Source organism: Tamandua tetradactyla, chromosome 12, assembly GCF_023851605.1.
Source record: "Tamandua tetradactyla isolate mTamTet1 chromosome 12, mTamTet1.pri, whole genome shotgun sequence".
Lineage (NCBI taxonomy): Eukaryota > Metazoa > Chordata > Mammalia > Pilosa > Myrmecophagidae > Tamandua > Tamandua tetradactyla.
Window position 1 is genome coordinate 66170979 of NC_135338.1, and position 22761 is coordinate 66193739.

General features: G+C 54.4%; 1 protein-coding gene across 4 annotated transcripts in view; it reads right to left on the reverse strand.

The window, feature by feature from the left end:
- LINGO1 (leucine rich repeat and Ig domain containing 1) overlaps nt 1-22761 on the reverse strand; it is a 194048-nt gene that overhangs the window by 160280 nt on the left and 11007 nt on the right. For 3 of the 4 annotated variants that reach the window (XM_077123691.1, XM_077123687.1, XM_077123692.1), the window contains exons 1-2: nt 12111-12198; nt 8710-8825 (exon numbers count right to left, since the gene is read on the reverse strand). The gene's annotated coding sequence lies outside the window, so the exon portion shown is untranslated. Of the gene's footprint in view, nt 1-8709; nt 8826-12110; nt 12199-22761 lie in introns of those variants that run through there. The other variant, XM_077123688.1, reaches the window with a different exon arrangement.

The following is a 22761-nucleotide window of genomic DNA, read 5'->3' on the forward strand; positions in this document are numbered from 1 at the left end:
CCCGGAGAGGAGAGAAGGATAGAATATTCCCACCAGGAAGCCAGAGAGTGCAGAACCCAATGCTGTGTAGTGTTGGGTCATACCCTCAACCTCTCTGAGCCTCCCTGAAAGAGGCAAAGCCAAGGCATATTTGAGTGTCACTCTACCCAGCCCACCCAATGAAGGCTTTAAAAACCACATCCTTGGGGAGTGGCCTGGAATTGTTGAAAAGGCACAGCATATGGAGTTCAGATTTGAAATATGAGCTGAGCGAGTCATTAGCCTCGCAGAGCCCAGGTTCTATCTCCTTAGAATGAAGTCACTACTGCCCCCCTCTCCAGGCTGTTGAGCAAATTTTAAAAGGACTTGTTCAGAGCAAATTTGACTCAGCCTGACACACAGTGGGTGCTAATAAGAGTGACTCTCCCAGTGCTCCCAACCCAGCACAGGAACCTTTCACTTCTCTATCTCTCAGCCCTGGAGAAGTCAGACCCCCTGGCTCTCAGGCAGCTCATCCCCAACTGTGTGCTTGCTCCTCCTGCCTGGCTTTTGCTTACACTACCCCCAACCAGAAGTGCCTTCTCGGCTCCTCCTGGCTTCCCCAAATCCTCCTGGTCCCTAAGAACCAGCCTCTTCCAAGAAGTCCTCCCTGACTCCAGCCCTTACCTCCCTCTCCCTGAGGCTCACAGCATTTTTCCTTGGTCCTCCTGATGTCACATCATTATCAATAGGGAAGGACCATATCACCTACTTATTTTGTGGCCACCACACCCAGCCAAGCCACTGGGTGCTCAGGAAGGATGAGCTAATTAAATGAAATGGAAAGGGAATAGAGGACTCCTACTAAGGGAGTACATCTCTGTTAGATGGGTTTCATTATGTCCATTGCACAGATGGGGAAAATGAGGTCAAGAGAGACTAATCACTTGCCCAAGTGGCAGGGCTGGGATATGAACCAACCCCACCAAATGGTGCTGCATGCACGCAAGCCACGAGCCCTGGGCCTGGCATGCTCACACCCACCAGACCATCTGATCTTCACCAGCCCTCAGGGAGGGCAGCACTGCGGTTCCCTGGGCCAGCCAGGAAGAAACTGAGGCCCAGAAAGGTTGGGCATTTGCTCAGAACCACACAGGCAGTAAGGGGAAGGAATGGGACTTGAATCTAAAACTCTCAGCCCCCAGCTTGTTCAGAGCATCTGATCAGGACTCCCCAGGGGCTGCTAACCCAGGACCCCACCTCCCTCCCAGGTGCCTAATCCTCCTGCTGTGAGATGGCCTCTGCCTGTCCCAGCCAGCACATCCCCCTCTCCCAACTATCACCCTAACACCAGGACTCCAGGGAGATGCCTGCATGGTTGGGTTGACCTTTTGGTGGGCCTGCCTTATACAGTTCTGGGTATTTACACAGGCAGCCACAGTTGCAATGGCTTCTGGAAAGTAGGTCATGCTGAGGAAGGAGGGGGGAGATGGCTGGTGTGGCCCACAGACACTCCTTGTGCCCCTTTCCACCCTGCCTGGACAGGCAGTCACTCTCGCACTGTCTTCTTGAATGGTCTTGGCAGCTCTTGTCAGGGGCCTGGGGTGCAGGCCTGGGCTTCCCATTGAGGGGCAGGGCCGCACCCATGTCTCCTCCAGCTCCTCTCTGCTTGGTAACCTAGTGGGCCCCGGGGGACACAGAATGAGAAGTCCCTTTTAATAAGAACCCCTCTCTGCATTGGTGGGTCATCTCACTTCTCCAAGCTTCCATCTCCTCATCTGTCCATGAGAACAGTGACAGCCGTCCCACAGGCGCCATAGTGAGTACAGCCATGGCCTGGCACATCCTAGGCACCCAGGATATGCTGGTTTGTCCCAGCAGGCTCTGAGGATGTACTTCTAGAACACCCAGCAGATACTCAGCAACAAGTGGGACAGATCCTGTCTCCCAGGAAACCAGCTGGGCAGCACTGGGTGGGGGTGCCAGGGTGAAGCAGGCCAACCAGCAGCCCACCCAACACCCACCAATTAGCAACAAAACCACACTCAGGATGTCACCATGAGAGCTGGGCCAGGGCACCAGGGAGCCTGGGGGCTCGGAAGCCAAGAGGAGGCTGCCCCCTCCCGACCAGCTGCTCCTGAGCACGAGGCCCAGGTGTGTCCACCACTCACACTGCTCCACCTCTCCCCACAACGCCATCTCCACCAGCGGGGGAAAGCCCAGGGGGCTCCATGGCAGCACTCCCCAAGGGCAAATGCGCTCCCTACCCAGCTCAGCCAAGGTGTCCGGAGGGACTCCAACCAGAAGGGACAAAACTGACAGCCAAGAAAGTATAACAGTCAGTTGTGCAGAACAGAGGGATCAGGGTGGAGGTCACAGGCTAGTCAGCCTGGGGGCTGGAAGCAACCTGGTGGTTTCAGGGCTGTGCCAGAGCAAGGGTGAAGACAGTCCCCTTTTCTCTGCCCTGTCCAGGCCGGCCCCCACCCCTACCACTGAGCTGAAGGCAGCTGCTTTGTCCCCCACCCTCCCCACATGCAACTGTTAGCTCTCAAAGCCTGGGGTGTCATCTTCAGAGGCCCCCACACCCTTGTCTCAGGCTCCACTTGGTCTCTCTCCAACCCCAGCTCAATCCTTTATTACTCAGAAGAGCCTCTTGATTGCAAAGGCCTCTAAGGCATCTCACAAATAAGAATTCTTTAATTGGGAAGTTGTTAACTTCTCAAAGAGGAATTTTAATTTTGCTTCTCCACTATCTCTTCTCCCAAAGCATGCAGGCTAAACACAAAGTCCAAAGAAAAAGCTAACAAAGTCCAGGCACCACTGCCAGGGCAAGGAAGTGTCATATGTGCCCCCACCCCACCCACACAGGCCCAGCCCACTGACTGTGAGAGGCCTCACTGCCCTCCCCGTGGGGCCTGCTCTGTAACCCACTCATCACCCCACACTCACTACAAAGGGTGCCAAAATGGTGAAAGCATTAAAATGATGAGAGCCCCACACAGGGCAGGGACAATGGTCTGCTGGGTTCCCTGAGCCTAGCATTCATGAGTAGTTCCCCTCTTTCACATGCTCCTAACGCTGATAACTGGCATTCTACTCTTGAACATTTACTGTGTGTCAGACACGACTCTAAACCCTTCACATGCATCAGTCTACTGATCAAACTCATGTCCAGAGAGCTTAAGTAACTTGCTTAAATTTACACCGTTTGCCAAGCCAGGATTTGATCCCAAGTAGTCTGGCTCCAGAGATCCTGGATTTCGTCTAATCCAGCTCCCAGGATTTGATCTCCTGGCTCCAGAGTAGGCACACCACCAAATGCCACCTACCCCTGCCCACCCCACCCACAGTCTGAGTGCACCACGGAGCCCAAGGCTGTGGCCATCTCATCTGTGTGTCCCCAGGGGGCAGCACAGAGCCAAGCATCCAGCCACACTGAATAAATTGTTGCAGAATGACAAAACAGTGGACGAGCAAAACAAAGACTCCATTCATTCTCTCCTTTGAACCTCGCCATAGGCCCATGAGAAAAATAGGCAGGCAGGATAGTTTCCAATTTACAGTCAGGTAGACTGAAGCCCAGAGAGTAGGAGCACCTGCCCCAGGTCACCCAGCGAGGGGGTGGCAGAGCCCGAGCCTCCTCCCAGCTCGGACTGTGTCCCTACCTGCCACCCAGAATGTACAGGGCTTGGATCATTACCAGGCACACGCTGCGTGCTATGTTCCCAGGCCCCAGCTAACATCCCGGAGCCAAAACATACCTCGGAGAGGCACCAGTCCCACCCTGAGGCAGGAATCTCCTCTCCGCATCCCTGACAGCTTGGGGTGACCCCGATACTCCATGTGCACACCTCGGGGCATGGGAACTCAACTCGCTGCTGAGTTGCTCGCAGGGCTGGTCCTGCCACCTTGACTGTTAGTGCTGACCCAGCCCAACCCCAGCTGTTGTGGCCTTGGAGATGCCTCCCACCCTTGCCTCCTAAAGGGATATTTGGGAATCCGGAGCAGCCCAAGCCCGTCTGAGTCCTCCCTGCCACAGGTCTTCCTTCATGCCATGCTCCTCCTCAGAAATCTTCAGTGGCTCCTTGTTGCTTATGGCTGAAACCCTTCTGGTTCCCCAAGGCTTTTTATGATCTGGTTCAAACCCATCCTTCCCGCCTTCTCCCTTTTTCCAGTTGGCAGCTGTCCTCCATCTGCTTCCAGAACATCCTCCCTAACTTCTCCAATTCCTTTGACCCTTTTGAATGTCTGTGCATACCTTTCACCTTTCTGCTGTCCCCCAACCCTGTGGCTTGTGGTGAGGTCTCCTGCCCTATTACATCCTCATCTTCCATTTGTCTTCATCTTTGCCCTCTTTATCCTTTTGTCCCTCTATTTTCTGTCCACGTGCTGCCCCTCTGCACTCATGCACAGTTGTCAAAGCTCTTCCTAAATGTGATCCTGTTCAAACCAGTGCTCTTCCCAGCCCAGCCTGGCTGTGCACCAGGACACCTGGGGATGTCACTAAAGAGAGGGATCCCCTGGGGTCCACCCAGACATTCTGATCCAGAGTCACTTGGATGGCTAATAACTCCACAGTTAGCACTGATGGCCAGCCCAGTGGGAACCCACTGGCCTAACCCAGCCTCACACCAGGGGAGCACAGGTGTCCCTGAGAAACTAGCCCTCTGACCTTAGTTGCACACCTGAAGAGACGGGAACCTCATTCTCTCAAGGACAGCCCCGTCTTTGGAGGCAGCTCGGATGCAGAGAAAGCTCTTCCTTGTGTTGACCGAGCTGAAACCAGCCTGCCTGAAGACTCCTAGACTCCACCTGGGCAGGGATCACACTTGTCACCTGGGAGCTCTCCATTCCCACCCCCAGGGCCCAGTGAGGGCCTGGCACCTGGTGGGGGACTCAGACCTGTGATGTCTGCAGCAGCGGGAGACGGAAGCCTCCATCTCTGCCTGCCTGGAGAGTCCTCAGGTAATTAGCATTGCCTGTGCTCTCACAGCCCTCCATGAAAGGAGCCACCTCACCAGGCAGTACAGGGCTTGGAAGACTTTGCTACCCAGTATCAGGGTCCCCCTCCCTGCCTAGAGCACCCTGAGAGATATTATAGTATGATGATACCAACTATTAGGCCAGTTGAGGGGAGGAGCTGGGGGTTGGGCTGGCAGAAACTTCTCCGGGCTGGTAAATCCAGAGACCTTGTCTGCAAAGCTGGAGTACCAGGCTGACCCATCACCTGGGCCAGATTCACCCTAAATAGCCAGTCCCAGACTCCTTCTCTGTGTGTTCTTGTCCGGGAAAAAAGCCTTAAAAACCATCCAGCTGCTGATGACTCTCACATTGACATCTCCAGTCCCAGCCTCTTCCCTTCCACTGTCTGCACAACCTCCCACAGAATACTGGCCCTCTAAAGTAACATTCCAAACTGCACTCTTCCTTTTCTTCTCCAAATTCACTTCTCAACCGCCTTGGCTCAAAAGGTACCACCACCCTCCCCGTTCCTGGGCTATCCCCCGGCCCTTTCTCCCAGAGCCCACTGCCCCATGCGCCTGCTACTTCTGAGTGTCCTGCCCTGGACCACTCTCTCCACTGCAAGTTCTCCCACAGGCACAGCCCTGCCATCTTCCCTGGGGCTCCCGCAGGGATCTTCTATTTGGCTGGCCAGCTCCCATCCCTGCCCACCTGCACCCCCAGTATCTCTTCTCCACCAGGCAAGGAGAGGGGGCCCACATGCCAGGAGCAGCCTCCAGCCACACTTGGAGTAACTCCCATCAGCCGGCAAGCATCCTCTCTCAGCCCCTCGGCCCCTTGCAGGGCTCAGTGCTGATCCCAGCTCACAGCCTGTGCAGACCCTCTCCTCGGGTCTCTGCCCAAATGGCCCCTCATCCAAGGAGCCTTGCCTGGTTACTCTGCAGAGAACAGCTAGCTCCCTCTTCCAGCCCTTTTGTCCTTTATAGAACTTGCTACGCACTCATATATATATATATATATATCATCTAGCTCTTTGCTGTCTACTCTGTTGGAACTAAGCCCGATAAGGCGGATGACCTGGTCTAACTCACTCGCGGAGGCTGGGCAGGCCCAACATGCAGCAGGTGTTCCATATGTGTTGAATGAATGAATGAATGACTTCAGTAACCATCTGTGAAGTCCCCATGAATGCCACAAGGAAATACGAGGCAAATCAGGCTGAACTCTGGCCCAAGAGTCCCCACAATTTGTGGGGAGAGACAGTCCCAGGGTGTGAGCAGTGCTGGGGTATGCAGGGGTGGGGGACCAGCTCCGTCCGGGTGTCAGGAAGACTTCCTGGAAGAGACCACGTGCCACCCCACCCTCCCACTCTGGCTGTCTGGCGTCCTCATCATGGGCCACCTCCCACCCCCACCAAGGGGATGAAGTGGCGAGGGGTCCCTCTAGCCAGCTGCACTGATTTGGGAATCACTAAATGCCCAGAGGAGGCATGTGCACCCCACCTGCGAGGAGGCGGCCGGGCAGGCTCCCCAGAAAGCAGAGGGGCATGATTTAAGCACCACTCATCCCACCAGTGAGTGAGAGGCTGTGGCATGTGGGCCCCCAGACTCGCCTGCCCACCTCCCACCCTGCTGTCCTGCCCCTCCCCTGCAACCGCAAGAGTTCTGGAAGAGTGGGGGACAGGGACCAAAGGACCCGGCAAAACCTGGGCTTCCTCCAGGTGTCAGAGCTTTGCTGGCTCAAGTCTCAACTCCCCAGCAGGTACCTGACCAGCCCAACGGTGCATCACTTGCAAACACCCTCCAGACCACCACCCCCCCACCTTGGCTTAGGCTGGGCCCTTCTCCCTACTAAACTCTTTTCTGCACATCATAACCCAACACGTGTCATTTTGTTTCATCCAGGTATTATTTATCATGACAAAACATTGGAAATAACCAAAATACACAGTGGAGAATTCATTAAACATGCTATGGCACACACAGGTTGGAACATTACATAGCCATTAACAATTGTATTATAGAAGAGTATTTAATGATGGGAAATGATCTTGGTATGGTATTAAGAGCAAAAGGCACGTTAGAAAACAGTAAGTACAGTTTGATCCCAATTATGTCATAAATACATATTTCGTACAAGACTGACTGGCAAAACACCCAAGTGCTCACATTTTCTATAGAGAACACTCATTATTTTTTATAATGAGAAAAATAGAATGTTTTTAAAAGAATTCTACAGCCTTCAAGTCTCAGCCCAAGTGTCACCTCCTCCCAAGACCCCCAGGCTCCTGGCTCAGACCCCTCCCCACCCCACCCCACATCCCCCAGGCTGCATTAACCCCCCCCCCACTCCAACTCCCTGCCCACTGAGCTTCCCAGGGCCCTGCACTGTGGGTGCTGCTGTCTGCCTTCCTGGCAAGGGTGGGACAGGGACAGGCCACTCTGGCCCTCACATCCCTGTCCCAGCCCTCCCATTGCCCCTGGCTCCTCCTGGGCAGCCTGATTGCATCCTCTCTCCCCATAGCCCAGTAGCAATTACAGGTTAAACTGGAAGGGCAAATTAGCTGCTCATTCCACTTGGGACTGACTAATTAGCAGGAATATGTTGATGGAGATAACTGGCCTTTAAAGCAAGGTCCAGGGTTCCTGGGAGGGAAATCCAGACTTCCGCCCCCTGCCATGCCCATCAGCTTCCCAGAGGGAGGATTGTACCGGCTAAGCCGTGGCTACCCTACAACTCTCACCAACTCCTCAGGGGAAGGGTTTGGGCCTCCCTGCTGTGATGCCAGGTCTTCATCTGCAAAGGGGGCATAATATTCCAGTCAAGCCTGCTGCCCCAAGCCTTCCTCCACCCTCCTTTCTGTTTAGCAAATTCCCTCACTCTGTAGCCTTCTGAGACATCAGAGAGACCTCTCAAGAACAGAAAATAAGCCCAGATACAGGGTGGAGGTGCCTTGTCCAAGGTCACATGGGGGTCAAGTTCGGTAACAATTCAGGTCCCCCACCTTCCCTATCTCCCACCTCATCAGGACGTGCCGCAGTTTGTTCACATCCCCTTACATGGGACACAGAAGGCCAAGACCTGTCACCTCCCACATTCTAGGTACCCTGCTCCTCATAATGCAATCCAAGAGAATCTGCTCTGCTCAAACAGAGCCAAGGTCATCCAGCTGCCAGTGCTCATCACACTCACACTCACACACTCTCTCTCACACACACACACACACACACACCTGGGGACTGAGCTTCATCCTGCCCCGAAAGTGTCTAGAGCCACACATTAACTCTAGCTGTGGAGCCCTGTTAGACTGCACATTTTGGAATCAGTGCCAATCTCTTGACAGTTTCTTGGACCCCAACTGTCTCAGTATGTGTGTCCCTTTCCCTCCTGACCTGCAGTCATGCACACATTAGGTCAGAACCAAGGACAGAGCCCTCTAGCCACCATCAGGGACCCCCCATGCCACACAGGAGGTGCAACCCTCCCACCCCTGCCTCCTAAAGGGATTCTGGGGAATCTAGAGCAGCCCAAGCCCTCCATTAGCCAGCCCTGTCCATGACACATGTCACCCAGAAGAAAGCCCAGCATTCTGAGCTGGCTACTGAGTCCTGCCACAGCAAGGGCTGAGGGGGCGGCAGCATTGCCTGACCAAACCCCTGGGCTTGGCTGCATAGAGGGGGGATAGACGGGGGACATCCAGAAAGAACACCTCATGACGGCTTCCCCACAGCTCTGCCCCCGGAGCCCCACGCCCACCCCCATGGCTCAGGCCACCCCCACACCTCTTACCTCAGGTCGGGTAGCAGTCTGCTGAGGGCGACAGGGCCGGGGGACCAGCCCGGCTTGACTCAGTCACCCTCTTTGCCCTCGGGTGCCAGGACCTCAGGGCCCGTGAAGGCAGGAGGCTGTGGGGAGAAACGGGAGATGGGCTGTCAGCCAGAGTACGGCAGTGTCAACTCAGGTGTCAGCTCAGGTGTCATCCTTTCGGGAAGACTGGGTATCCCAGGCCACTGCGATGTGATTTCTCTTGTGTGTTTGTTTATTCAAACCGACCTGCGGGGTCGGGGGAGATGGGGGGACAGTAGGGAACCCTGCGGAGGGGTCTGACTGCCTCCGCCTGGGCAGTACTCACACCGCACACTCGCATTCTCACATACATCCTCCTACCCGCTGACACACACACCGATGTGCCCCCAGCTGAGGCAGCAAAGCTATGGGACAGCAGAGTTTCTGGGCCCAGGCAGGGCAGGGTTTGAATGTGTTTCTCCCACCTCATTGCTTGGTAACCTTGGGAAGGCCATGGTTCTGAGCCTTGCTTCCCTCATCCAGCAAATGGGGCTAGCCTTCCTCTGCCAGGACTGCCGGAAGGACAGTCAGAGGGTAGGAGCATAAATCTGCACATAGTTGACATTCAGCCAACTCCAGCACCTGCCTTCCTGCTTGGCCAGTGACCAGAAGAGCACCCAGGGGGCCTCTCCCCAGGTCTGAGCCTCACCCTCCCAGTTCCCAAGGACTCCCCTAGCCCTCACCCACCCACCTCCACCTGCTCCAGCCTCTCCTGGTTTATTCCTCCATTAAACACTCCCCACGAGCTGCTTGTGACAAGGCCCCCACACTCCATGAGTGGAAAAGGAGATAGGGATAAAGTCCACATCCTCACCCAGTCTCAAGGCCTCTGGTCCCAACCCTCTCTCCTTCACTCCCCACCCTCCTACCCGCCTCACCACCCTTCCCGGATCCCCCACTCCGCCCACTGTTGGCTCCACCCACAAACACACCAAGCATGTTCCTGCCTCAGGACCTTTGTGCCTGCAATGTCTTCTCCTAGAGCACTCTCCCCCCAGATGTCCACGTGGCTCAATCTGTTACTTCCTTCAAGTCTGTGCAAATGTCACCTCATTAAGACTTTTCCCAACTGCTCTGTCCAAAACAGCAAATCCAGCTCCTCCCCACACCCCACCTACCCTGCTTTGCAATCTCCCACAGTGCTTGTTTCTTTGTTATCTGACGCACACACCCTCAAATGCGAGTTCCATCAGAACAGGGGTGCCCTCTGTTATGTTCAGGGCTGTCCTCCAAAGCCCTGAGTAGTGCCTGGCACACAGTAGGTGCTCATGCAGCCTTGCTGAATAAACAAACACACAAGAGAAACCACATCGCAGTGGCCTGGGATACCCAGGCTTCCCAAAAGGATGACACCTGAGCTGACACAGTCCACCCAAAAAGGGTAGAAACAGAGCTCAGCCTGTGCAGAGGTATGATGGCAAGACAGAACATGAGGCAGTCAGGGAGTTGCTCGGGGCGTGGAGGCTCTGGGTCTATTTCTAGGTAAGGGAGAGGGACAAATGGAAGTCGGGGTGGCCAGCAGGCCCGGATGCAGGTGCCTTATGTCCAGGAGCTCTGGCTCAATCCTGGAAGCACTGAGGGGCCACTGGAGGGCCGAGCAGGAACCATACCCACAGATCTGAGTTTGGAAACCACCCCTCTGGCTACTGTATGGGATGGACAAGGCAGGGGTGAAATTGGTGACAGAAGCCCAGAAGGATGGGGCCCAGAAGAGGTGGTGACAGCAGGGGACGGCAAAGCAGAAATGGAGACTGTGGAAGCAAAAGGCTTGCTGAGGAAGGGTACTGGCCGCCCCAGGTGGGAGGGAGGGGGACCACACAGGCAAAAGCAGGGTTCTCCTAAGGGCCCCTCACTGCTCTAGTACCACCCAGGGCACCCACTGCCCATCCCTTCAGAGGCTTCTTGCTTTTAACCCAACATCTCCCCCAGCCCCAGCCTTCTTCCCCCAGAACTCCCAGCCAGACCCAGCTCCCCTCTGCCCCAAGCACCCAAAACCTCCCACCTCCAAGCCTCAGCTCCTGCTGTTCCCTTCCCCCTCCTTCCACTTAGGGCTAAGCCCCAGCCTCCTTCAAAGCCCAAGTGAGTTCGGTGTCCCCCAAGGACTTCACCCCGGGCTCAAAGTGCAAGGGTGCAGTTGAGCCCCAGCTCTTCCTTTTCCCGGCACCAAGGCCCTGGGCCGCAGCCTCCTCCTCTGAGCCTCGGTTTCCTCCATCTTTCTAAAAACCACCTCTCCTTCTGAGCAGTGGCTGAGAGGATCAGATCAGACCCCTGTTTCTCAAGGCATGAGGTACGCTCCCCTGAGACGGGCGAGGGGAATTTAGGTGGCAAGGAGACAAACGCTCTTATTTTCAGTTATGTGTTATTTTCCTATGCGTCGGGGGAAAAGTGACTGGCACATCATGCCCAGGATTTCACAGACGTGAGGCTTGGGGAGTGTGCGGTAATCCACCTTCCCCCGTAAGTCAATGCAAAGACAGGGATTAGGAAAGTACCAGTGTAAGGGGTACCTAGAGGGGGCCACAAAGCAAGATGATGAGAGGGAAGCACTGGAAGTTGGCATGTGGCTCAGCGCCTGGCTCACAGCGAGCTTCGTGAGGACCAGCCCCTCCCTCCTTCCCTGGAAGGCCAGGCCAGCCCCTCCTTCTTCTCTCCATTCCCCAAAGGGAGCCATCCAGCACAGGCTTAGGTCCCCAGGGGGACTCAGCAAGGCCTGCCAGATGGGATGGCTAGGATGGCTGGAAGGATGGATGATGGATAGATGAAGCTTGGAGACAATTGCCATAACATAAGGGGAAGATGGCAAAAGCTTCTGGGTCCCTCCCAGCATCAACATTCTATGAAGTTTAAGATGCATATGGTAGAATTTTTAGTCAAATGGTAGGAAAAGATGGAGGGGCTCTTTGGGGGCAAGGATTTTCCTACTCTATGGGCTGCAGACTCCTCCAAGAAGGAGGCTGACACACGAGCACTGAGCAGGTTCCAGGGCCCACCTTGGTCTTCCCATCCTGTTAATGGAACCACAAAACAATATGGTAGAAGGTGAGAGAGGGTCTGCCCAGCTCCACAGTCTACCCGCCCCCCAACTGTGCCTGCCACTGGCCCTGGCCAGGTCTCCCCATGCTGCTGATCAGTGCCAGCCTGAGGCAGAGGGATGGCCAGAGCCTGGCAGTTCCTTGGGCCCCTGTTCTCCAAGACAGGCCCAGCGAGGCAGGGGAGCCCTCAGCGGCTGCCCAGCTGGCTCCCGGCAGCCCTGGCATGAGTCAGCCAGGCCCAGGCCAACAAGAGCAGCCCTGTCCATGGCAGGTCTCCAGACCACCTGGCTGGCGGCCCTGAGCCCAGTCCACCTGAGCTGGCTAGGCGCGCTGTCCCCACAGCACAGCTCCCAGCTGCCATGTTCCAAGGCAATGAATGGGCCTCCTGCTCCCTTCCCCCCAAACCTTTCTGAAGCTCCCACTCTCCTCAGTGGCATCACAAGGAGTTGCTATGGAAATGAGACCACAGGCAGAGCATGACAATGATTTGGGGCAGGGGAGGAGACGCAATGGGAGCTGGGAGCTCTCCTGGACACGAGGCCTGCCTGTGTGCCAGGTCCCAGGAAGGACATGAAATCCCAGCTGCAGAGGCCCCGCAGCCAGGGGGGCAGAGGGGCATGGCAGGGGTGGGGGGACTCGTACCTGTCCCCGGCTCCTTGCTTACTCAGGAGAGCCCAGGATAGCTCTCAGAAATGGGTGCCTATGTATTCAACAGAATTAACACATGTCCCAGAAACTGTAAGGCTTCCAAGGAAATGGCTATTCAGGATGCTGCCAACATGGGTTCAAGACTGTGGGGAGGCTCCTAGTAGGTACTCAGGGAACAATGCAATCAAGGGGGATGGCACCAGCATGTGTGTGTATGACACATGGGCATGTGCCTGCTCTGGGCAACAACACCACAGAAGCACAGAGCTTGAGAGGTCCATGTCCACTGTACAGATGGGGAGACTGAGGCCCAACAAGGGGCTGGGGTCTCCCAGCAAGTCGGCTGAAAAGCCAAGCCCAGAACCCAGGCCTACTTCTCCTTAGCCTAGACCTTCTAGCCAATACCCCTAACTTTTCATTCATTCATTCATTCACTCATTCAACCTTTGGTATGTGTCCGCTATGTGCTTGGTGACTGGAGCAGAGAGAAGAATAGACACCAGTCCTGCCCTCCAAGAGCTCAGAGAGAAATCAGCTTTCATGGTGGGAGGGAGGATACCAGGACAGAAGTCCAGGGGGCTGCAGGAGCCCAGGAAAGTTACCTTGGAGTTTTAGATTATGTGCTTCTGAGCTGGGCTTTAAAGACACCTCTGGGTTTCCCTGATCTGTCTCCCAACTCCTCCCTCAGCTCCAGGCCCCTGTCCAGCTCCCATGCTGTGAGACCCTCAGGGCAGGGCAGTACTGAGCCTCCTGGGGCCCTCACCTCCAGGACGCCATGCAGGGGCGATCCCCATTAGCACCCACAGCCTCCAATAATGAGGGGACATGAGGAAAGTTTATTGCTACACAGAAGCGGCTCAGAAAATGGTGGTGCCTCTCATCCCTCCCCCTCCCAGCCTCACTGTGTTCCTGCATTCCTCCCTCATTCTTTCTCTCCTGGGCACCTCCCATGAGCAGGTGTTACTGGGCCTAGGGTGGGCAATGAGCCCCAGTCATGGGTCATCATCCTCCAGGAACTCAAGTCCAGATCTGTTCGTCAGCAGCTCGCATTCTCTCCTGTGCTTGGGACGGGGGTGGGGGCAGGACGGGGAAGGAACTGAACAGATAAGAGGGGACACCTTCCAGAACTTGGCCAGGAAGACCCGCCAGCTCTGATGTATCCCATGTGGGCCGGGCCTCCCAGCAGCCAGGTGCAGTCTGACAGAGTCTATTTGACACAGATGGACGCTGAGGCCCTGGCCAGGGGGACCCGGGGAGCTCTGTGCTGAGAAGGCAGGACAGGGAAAGCCCAGGGAAGGGAAGAGCCAGGTCATGGGCTGTGGGAAGGGGAGGAAGGAGGTATAGGCCCCAGCTATCTGGGAAGGCTTCCTGGTGGAGGAGGGCCTGGGATTAACTCAGAGCCTGCCCTCAGGCTGCTACAAGAAAACGATTGTCTCTAACCAAGAGAACAAGCCCAGCCCATGTGACCTGGGGCTGGGTTGGTGAGGAGAGGGGTGGGGGAGCACACACCATGGTTCCCGGCCCATCCTACTGAGAGCCACTTGCGATGCCATCTCATATCCCTAATTACCACTGCCTGATGGCAATCCAGCAAGGGATGGGAAAACAGCAGAGCTGGAAAAGAGAGGCAGAGTCTATGAGATGCAGAGGCCCAAAGAGAGACAAAACAACAACAGAGAATCAAAGCCAGATGGACAGAGCAGGAGGCAAAAAGATGAAGATGGATGGACAGGCAGGGGCCATCCTTCCCTCCCCCCAGAGTCAGTTCTGCAGCTGCCAAGAGACACAGACGCACAGCTGGGGAAGAGCCTACAAACCAAGGCTTTGCAAAGATTCTTCAGGAATAAAACTCTTATTTGAAATGAAACCTTATGCAGATGCATACACTTTCTACACCAGACATTAAATCCAGAAGCCATAAAGTAAAAACGACGTATTTGTCTACACAAACATGTAAAACATCTGTCCAGCAAAAGACCCCATAAACAAAGTTAAAAGACAAGTGAGACACTTGAAGGAAGTATCACTAATATACAAAGAGCCCCTACAAATCAATAAGGAAAAAGAGACAAAAGAAGAAGAAAATTGGCGGTGAATTAGAAATCTGCAGAGGAAAAACTAAATTGGCCAATAAACAAATGAAAAGATGCTTTATCTCACTAGCAATCAGAGAAATGCAAATGCAAATGACAAGATACCATTTTTTGCCCAACCAATTGGGAAAAATATAAATGATTGATAACAACCAGTGCTGGCAAGGATATGTGGAAATGAGCACTCATAGACGATTGGAAGGAGAGTGAATTGGTCCAACCTTTGGAAGGGTAATTTAACAATATTGATTAACATTTTAAACACACATACACTCACACACACCTTGCAATCTGGTAATTCCACTTCTAGAAACCTATCCTACAAAAACGATAGCACAAGCACTCCTATATAAATATTCAAGGATGCTCACTGTAGCATTGCTGGTAAGAGTAGAAAGAAACTGGAAATGTTTATCAATAAGGGAATGTTCAAATAAAATATAACCCACCCATATTGTGGATCACTTGCAGTCATTCAGCAGAATGAGGCACCCCTATGTATAAAAATATGGAAAAATTCAAACCATAAAATACTTCAGAATGAGCTCATTTTTATAAATAACAATTTGCTGATATATGTCCCAAAAGGCTGGAGAAAAATACACCAGACGTTACACCAGAGTGATCACCTCTGAGGGATGGGACAGGGCAGGGTGGGGGACGGTTCATGATCTCCATTATCCACAGATGTATTGTTAGATTTTTCTTTGTAATCACGAAAAAAAATCAATAAAGAGTTAATGGAATTGCTAAAAACACTGCCCAGAACCCCAATACAAAAGGCAGATCTAAGCAGCCACTGCTGCTCTGATAGAAAAGGGAGGAGACGAGCACCTCCCTACCTGGTCCCCCCTCCCCCCTCCCCCTTTCCTCTCCCCCCACCCAACGCACCCCCACCCCTTTCCCCAGAAACACTAGGGTCCTGGACCAGTATGACAGCTTGAGAAACTTGGCTGACAAATGCACAGTCCAAACCTCTACTCTCCCAAACCCAGGGCCAGACAGAGGCAGAAATGGTCCAAGGTTACCTGGCCAGCCCAAACCTACTGGGCCCAAAGCCAGGACCTCTGGCTCTACAGCAGGGCCCTGGCCACTCCTGCACTGTGGTCACAGGTTTCTCTGTGTGTCCAGAAAACCCTGAGATAGTCACAGCTTTGGGGAACTCCAGGCTAAGACCGAGGGGAGCCCTAGGGATGAGGGGGATACAGGAGCGATCTTGGCAGAAAACCACAGGGGAAAAGGGGCTTTGAGGCTTGGCTCTGGGATCTTATTGGACTCCTGTGGGTGAAGGGAGGGAGAGAGAGGGAGCAGAGGGGAGAAGGAAAAGGACCAGGGATATTGGGGATGTGTTTTTCTCCATATGTACAAAAGGAGTGTGGCCGAGCCCGGGGCGCCAGTGGAGGTGACTGGTGTGTGCAGGTGTGTGATGGCCATGGGGGTGGGGGGCACACACGTGTGTCTTCAGAGATGAACTGTGTAGGAGGGGCAGGCTCCACGCGGCACAGAGGGGTCTGCAGCTACAGTCAGGGGAACTGTGTGTGTGTGTGTCTGTGTGTGTGTGTGTCACTCCCAGGGATGACAGCACAGAGGAGATGTGTGTCTGGAGGGAGGGGAGGGGAGACTCAGCAGGACCCCATGTGTGTGTGTATGTGTCTGTTGTGTCCCTGAGGGTTCCCAGCAGGGAGACTCTGTGTGTGTGGGGGGGGGGGGGGCACACGGGCGGGTGGCAACCTCCAGAGCCCAGGCCTACAGACCTTCTCCAGAGATCAGGCCAGTTCAGAAATGCTTTCCCACCCTTCACTGTGGGTCATCAACAGAACGAGAAAACTGCCCAGAAGCCACCTGAGGCCCCCCCCCCCCCACCTCCAGAAGCTTCCCCTCCCGTAAGCATTGACTTGCAGAGCTAATGCCCCACTGCCAGGAGCTGGGTTGAGGCTGCCTGGGCAGGGACAGGAAGGGCAAGCAAACTCCTCCGGATGGGTGGTGAATAACGGTCTCTGCCAGCGTCCAGGCTCTGCCCATACAGCCTCCTATGGGTACCCCGTCTCCACCCCGCACCCCTCCCACAGCCAGGGAGGCATTCCAAAACACAGATGCAGCCATGTGGCTGGCCTGTTCTACTTCCTTCCACGGCTCCCCACTGCCGCCTACACAACCCCCCTACCAGGCCCACTAGTTGTCTTGGGACCTGTTGTGGGTTAAGTTTTTTCCCCCAAAAGATACACTGAAGACCTAATCCTAGGTACCTGCAAATATGGCCTGATGGGTAAAAGGGCCTGTGCAGATGGAATCAATTAAGATGAGGTCATACTAATCCAATGACCAGTGTCCTTAAAGGAGGAGAGAAATCTGGACAGAGACATTGACACAGGAACAGTGGCCTTGTGAAGACAGAAGCAGAAAGTGTAGTGATGAGGCTACAAGTCCAGGAGCACCACTGATGGCTGTCACCCCCAGAAGCTAGGAGAGAGGCAGGGAACAGATTCTCCCTTGGGGCATCCAGAAGGAATCAACCCTGCTGATGCTTTGGTTTCAGACTTCTAACCTCCAAAACTGTAAAGCCAACAAGCCTGCAGTGATTTGTTTCGGCAGCCTCGCTATGAATACAGAGCCCATATCCCCGACAGGCCTCATTCCTGACACTACTGCCTCCCGATACCACACTCCAGTCACTGGGCTTCCTGTACGACTTGACAAAGCCTTTGCACTTGCTGTTCCCTCTGCCAGGGTGCTGTTCCCTCCCCGGCCAGTTCCCAGTGTTTTGATTTCCAATAAGGTGTCACCTTTCAATTAGGCTCTCCTGGGCCTCTGCCTGCAGGCTGGAGTGGGAGCCCCCTGATGTCCCCTCCCTGCCCTCACCTCTGTGCTGCCTCATCCCTAAAGTGTGTGTGCTGACAAGTCTGGAACCCCGGGTCTGGTGTGTTGGGATGGGGGAAAATGTCTTGTTCTTCTCTGTTCCCTGGAGCCCAGCCCAGGCCTGGCACAGAGGAGGCATTGAGGATTTAAGTCTGTGGAATGAATGAACGAGCCACCAGAGCACTCAGCCCCCAGCCAGGCACACAGTAGGACCTTCACCACTAGCAGGGTAGAGCATAAAGAACAGGGCCAGGGGTCTTGCACCCATCCTAGGTCAGCATGACAGGTAACATGAACCATGTCCCCTGAGAAATAATTAGAGCAGGAATTCCTTACAGGAATTCTGTACTGGGGTGGGGGTGGGGGGCGTAGGAGGTGTGTGAGCCCTACAACTGTGCACAAAGTTGGCACTAGTGTATGTGTGCAGGATGGGGGTGGGGTTCTATTGCAGGTACAGGGCTCCTGGCTCTCATCAGATTCCCTAAGGGACCCACAGCCCCAAAAGATGCAGGGACAGAGCAAGGCCTGTCCACCATAGGAAGGAAGGCTTGGGACACGATGCCCATCTGCATATCACTACGGGCTGTGGCAGAGCAGGGATGGAGTACAGGACTTGTGGCTCCAAGTCCCAAGCCCCCCAGGGGAGCCACCAGGAACAGGGCAGGCTGCTGTCCAGCGTGGGTTGGGCTGCCTCAGTAGGGGGTGAGCTCTTATCACTGGAGGGTGAGAGCATGAGCTGGATAGGATAGAGGTCAGGGTGAGTGAGTGGCAACTCTGAGTCTCATTCTCAGGTCCTCTGGGCCTCAATTTTCCCATCTTAAACCCCAGGACTAGACCAGGTGGTCCATCTGAGTGTAAAAGGATCTGCCCGGCTGCGGAGCTGAGTGTGCAATGCCAGTCTGGGCTGCCTGCCCACCTGGCATTGGCTGGAGTCTCTCTTTCCTCAGCCTCTTTCCCCAACCAGGGTAGGGGACAAGCTACCCAATGGACCCACATTGCTAACTGGCCCACAGAGCCCTTGACTCTCTTGGGTGCCGCAGTCGTCACCTCCCACATTAGAGCAACTCTAAGACAAAAGGTACAAGAGATGAAGGAGCCTGGGGGGCTGGACAGGGGCAGGGATGGAAGCACGACCAAGGCCACAGGGGCTCAGTGTGGTCCCCCTAACTCCCTCTGACCCCTCTAGGGGCCTCCCTTAGCCTGACTTGGTGGAACCAAGGCAAAGAGAGAGCCCTTTGGTCGGGGTCACCACAGGGAGCTGGCTCGGATGAGCGAGTGTGCACCCCAGCACCCGCTAATCCGCCAGAAAGAGGCAGCTGGCACTGGGGCTCTGACAGACCAATTCAAATACAGGCCTGCAAGGTCATTCTGGGTCCAGCCCCCCTGAGCCTCAGCTTCCTCCTCTCTGAAATAGACTTACAAAAAGCCTCCCTGCTGGGTCCCGTTGTGTGGATTAACAAGGACTTAGAAGTACAGCCTTCTTAGAGCAGAACAGGGGACCTTTCCATCCCCCTATCTCTGGCCCTCAGTTTCCCCATCTCTAAGCAAAAAGGTCATCCTGAGTTACTCCCCAGGTCCCCACAGCCTCTGAAACTTTATGGGAAGCCCTCCCAAGGGCCCAGCCCATGCCTAGTTAGCCTGCCACAGGGGAACAGGCAGCACTATCAGAGACCAGGGCCTGGCCTCAAGGAGCTCCCTCCTGGATGAGAACTGTGGCTAATTAGCAAAGCTGTGTGGGACAGCACTAAAGGCAGGATTCTCAAACTGACAGGCCCTGTGCCTCTATATCACCACAGGTCCCCCCTCTCCCCATTGCCTCACACCCAGCCTGCTCCACTCATTATCTCTTGCTCACTTTGAGCACTAGATCTGCAGCCCCTGCCCCAGGAACACAAGAGACTTGAAAACGGAAATCCAGTGTCAGCTGGGCAGTGATCAAGGAAGGCTTCCTGGAGGAGACAGGACTATAGAGGGTCAAATTCACACAGGAAGAGACATGCCTATGGTAAGCATTCTGGACAGGGAGAAGAGCAGACTCACAGGTAGGACGGCTGGAAATTTGAGTAAGGGGGATGGGACACAGCCTGGATGAGCACCGGGAAAGGAGGTTAGGAAAGCTGGAGGCCAATTCTGAGGGTTTTGAATGCCCAAATCTTGAGGCCCCACTGGAGGTTGCAGGGGCAGCCCCTCTCCTCCCCACCGCCCACTTGCAGAAATGCTTGACCCCACCCTGCACCTGCCTCGTAGTTGGGTCCCGAGCAGAGGCTTTGGGGGGAACCAGGCCCAGAGTGCAGGGCCCCCACCAGCCCTCCTCCACGGCCACGGACTACAGCTACATCCCAGAGAAACCCGTCCTGGCCGGTGCTGTCCAGCGGCCACAGAGGCCTCACTGCAAACAGCTTTGAGCCGGCGAGAGCTGACTGGCCGGGGAAGGCTCCCCGACAGATTAAGAGCAATGCTGGCCCTGGACTCATTCATATTCTGGTCTGGCCGCTGGCTTCAATATGGCTGAGAGGCGCGAGGGCAGAGGCGGCCCTCCGAGAATGCCCAGCGATGATTCCTCTCCGATTCCAATTTATTTTCTATCATTAATGCTTTTGAAAAGCCCCACACGCTCTGCAAACAGGGAAGGAGCACAGGGCTCAAGAGCAGAGGAAAGGAGAGGGCCGGGAGCAGCGGGGGCTCAGCAGAGGCAGTGCAGGCAGCAGGCTGGGGCCCCTGAGACCTGGGTTCAAATCCCCACACTATCTCCACCTCTCTACAGGACCCTGGAGCACACTGGACTGTACCTGTCAACTGCTGGAATGGCCCCTGCTCTGTCTACCTCAGAGGACCGGTTTCTAAGATTTACAGAGGTGAAAAGGCTTTATAAACTGTGTGGTAGTTAGATTCAGTTGTCAACTTGGCCAGGTGAAGGTGCCTAGTTATGTTGCTGTGGACATGAGCCAATGGTACGTGAACCTCATCTGTTGCTCATTACATTTGCGGTCAGCTAGGAGGCGTGCCTGCTGCAGTGAATGATGTTTGATTTAATTGGCTGGTGCTTAAATGAGAGACTCAACGTAGCACAGCCCAAACAGCTCAGTCCAGGCCTTTGGAGATGCAGAAAGAAAACATCCCGGGAAAAGTTGTTGGAACCCAGAGGCCTGGAGAGAAGGCCAGCAGAGATCACCCTGAGACTTCCCATGTAAGAAAGAAGCTCAGTTGAAAGTTAGCTGCCCTTTCTCTGAAGAACTAATGAAATAAATCCCCTTTTATTAAAAGCCAATCCGTCTCAGGTGTGTTGCATTCCTGCAGCTAGCAAACTAGAACAAACTGTAAAAGTTTGTACACGTTGAGGAACCAAGAGTGAAGCAAACCTGGCTGACAGTGGCAGCAGACTATGAACTGGACGTCTGCCCCCCAGATACAGCAGGGAGACACTGACGCCAGAGGCCAGGAGAGACTGGAACATCTCGCACCACAGAACAGGCAGAGGAGGTGAATGCCAGAATTTGGGGCCCCCATCTTGTCTCAAACTCACTCTGCCATCCTCCCTCGCTTTGCCCACAGCCTCCCAGCCAGCAGCCCTCCTCCCCATATCACCCACACTGTGGAAAGAAAGGGGTCCTCTCAATGTTGTCCCCTGCTCAGAACCCTTCCAGGGCTCCCATTTACCTGTGGGATCAAGCCCAGATTCCCTACCTGCCATGCAAGTCTCTCCCCACCAGCTCAGGCCCACCTGGATAGCCTCACCTCTGCCCTAGCCCAACCCCACCCTCAATTCCCACTGCACCTAACTCCTCAGAGGTCCAGAGCTCACCACCCTTGCCACCTGTGATCATTAAGTTCTGGCATCAACTTAGCCAGGTGATGATGCCCCGTTATGTTGCCATGGACTTAAATCATCAGCATGTGAAACTCATCTACAGCTGATTACATCTGCATTCGGCTAAGGGGAGTGCCTTCCGCAATGAGTGACATTTCATTCAATTAGCTGGAGGCTTAAAAGAGAGAGGTCAGAAGCGAGCTCAGCTACTTAGCACACCTCATATCAGCACTCAGAGCTAAGACCCAGGTATGTGGAGATGCAGAAAGAAATCACCCCAGGGAAAGCTGTTTGAACCCAGAAGCCAGGAGGGAAGCACAGCAGACATCCACCATGTGCCTTGCTATGTGACAGAGAAAGACAGTGGAAAGCCAGCTGCCTTATCTCTGAAGAAGTATAAATTTGCAACTAAATAAATCCAATTATTAAAAGTTAATCCATCTCTGGTGGGTTGCATCCTGGCAGCTTTATCAAACTAAAACACCACCCTTGCCTGCTTTGCACATGCTGTTTCCTGTCTGGAATTTCCTCTTCCTCCCTCCAGTTCACCTGCCAAATCCCACTTCCTCTCCAAATACAGCCCAAGAGTTTCCTTCTCTGTGCAGCTTTCCCCTGGTGGCATGGTCATGCCCTGCTCCGCCTTCCAAATGCACCTCGTACCCACCTGGGCTGCAATGCGAAAATACAGCCATGTTTATGTGGCTGCATCTCCACCAAGCATAGAGTCTGCATGGACAGGGACCACGTCTGATTCAGCCCAGGCATTTCCCACTTGGCAAAGAGCCTGCCACACAGGAGAGCTATTTATCTAAGTAACCGATGTTAATCGAGCACGTATGTGTCAGGCTCTGTGCTGGGTGCTAGGGGTGCAGCAGTGAACAAGACACAGCCAGCCCCTGACCTCAAGCTGCTCCAAGCAGATGTGCTCAGGAAATGTCTGCTAAATGAAACAACAGACATAAGGGAAACTGAGGCTTAGGGAGGCAAAACACCCTGTCCATGGTGCGCCTGTCTTCCTGTCCAAATCTCTTTCTACTCCATTTCTCTCCCAGTATATTAGCAGCAGTGAGGAGGAACTCAAAACAAAAGGTTAGAGTCACCAAAAAAAAATGGGGGGGGAGAGGAAATGTGGCGGATTCTTCCCCTTTTCTCCATAATGTAAAGAAAATTGCTTTTGCCAACTATCACAGCTTAAAAGCAATTAGAGTTTTTGGAGGGGACTCGGTATGAGCAGAAGCAACAGAGCGAGTGCCGGGCACGGAATTTTTCCAGCATTCGTTTATATCAAGCAAAAGAAAAAAGGCGTTAAAAACAGCAATTTCCAGAAGCAGAGATGGTGGCGATAAAATATTTACCGACTCTGAGAAAGGGGCTTGGTGTGGCCAGGGACCACCCCCCCCCAACCGCTCCCCACTCCCACCCTGTATCCCTGGAAGCAGGGAAAGGGAAGGCAAAGAATCGGAGCTAAAGAAGAGATGCCCCCCCCACCTCCTTAGCCTGTGCCAATGGGGGTTAGGAGCAAGGAGGGGAGAAGACCCCAGCTGTCTCCTGCCCTCTT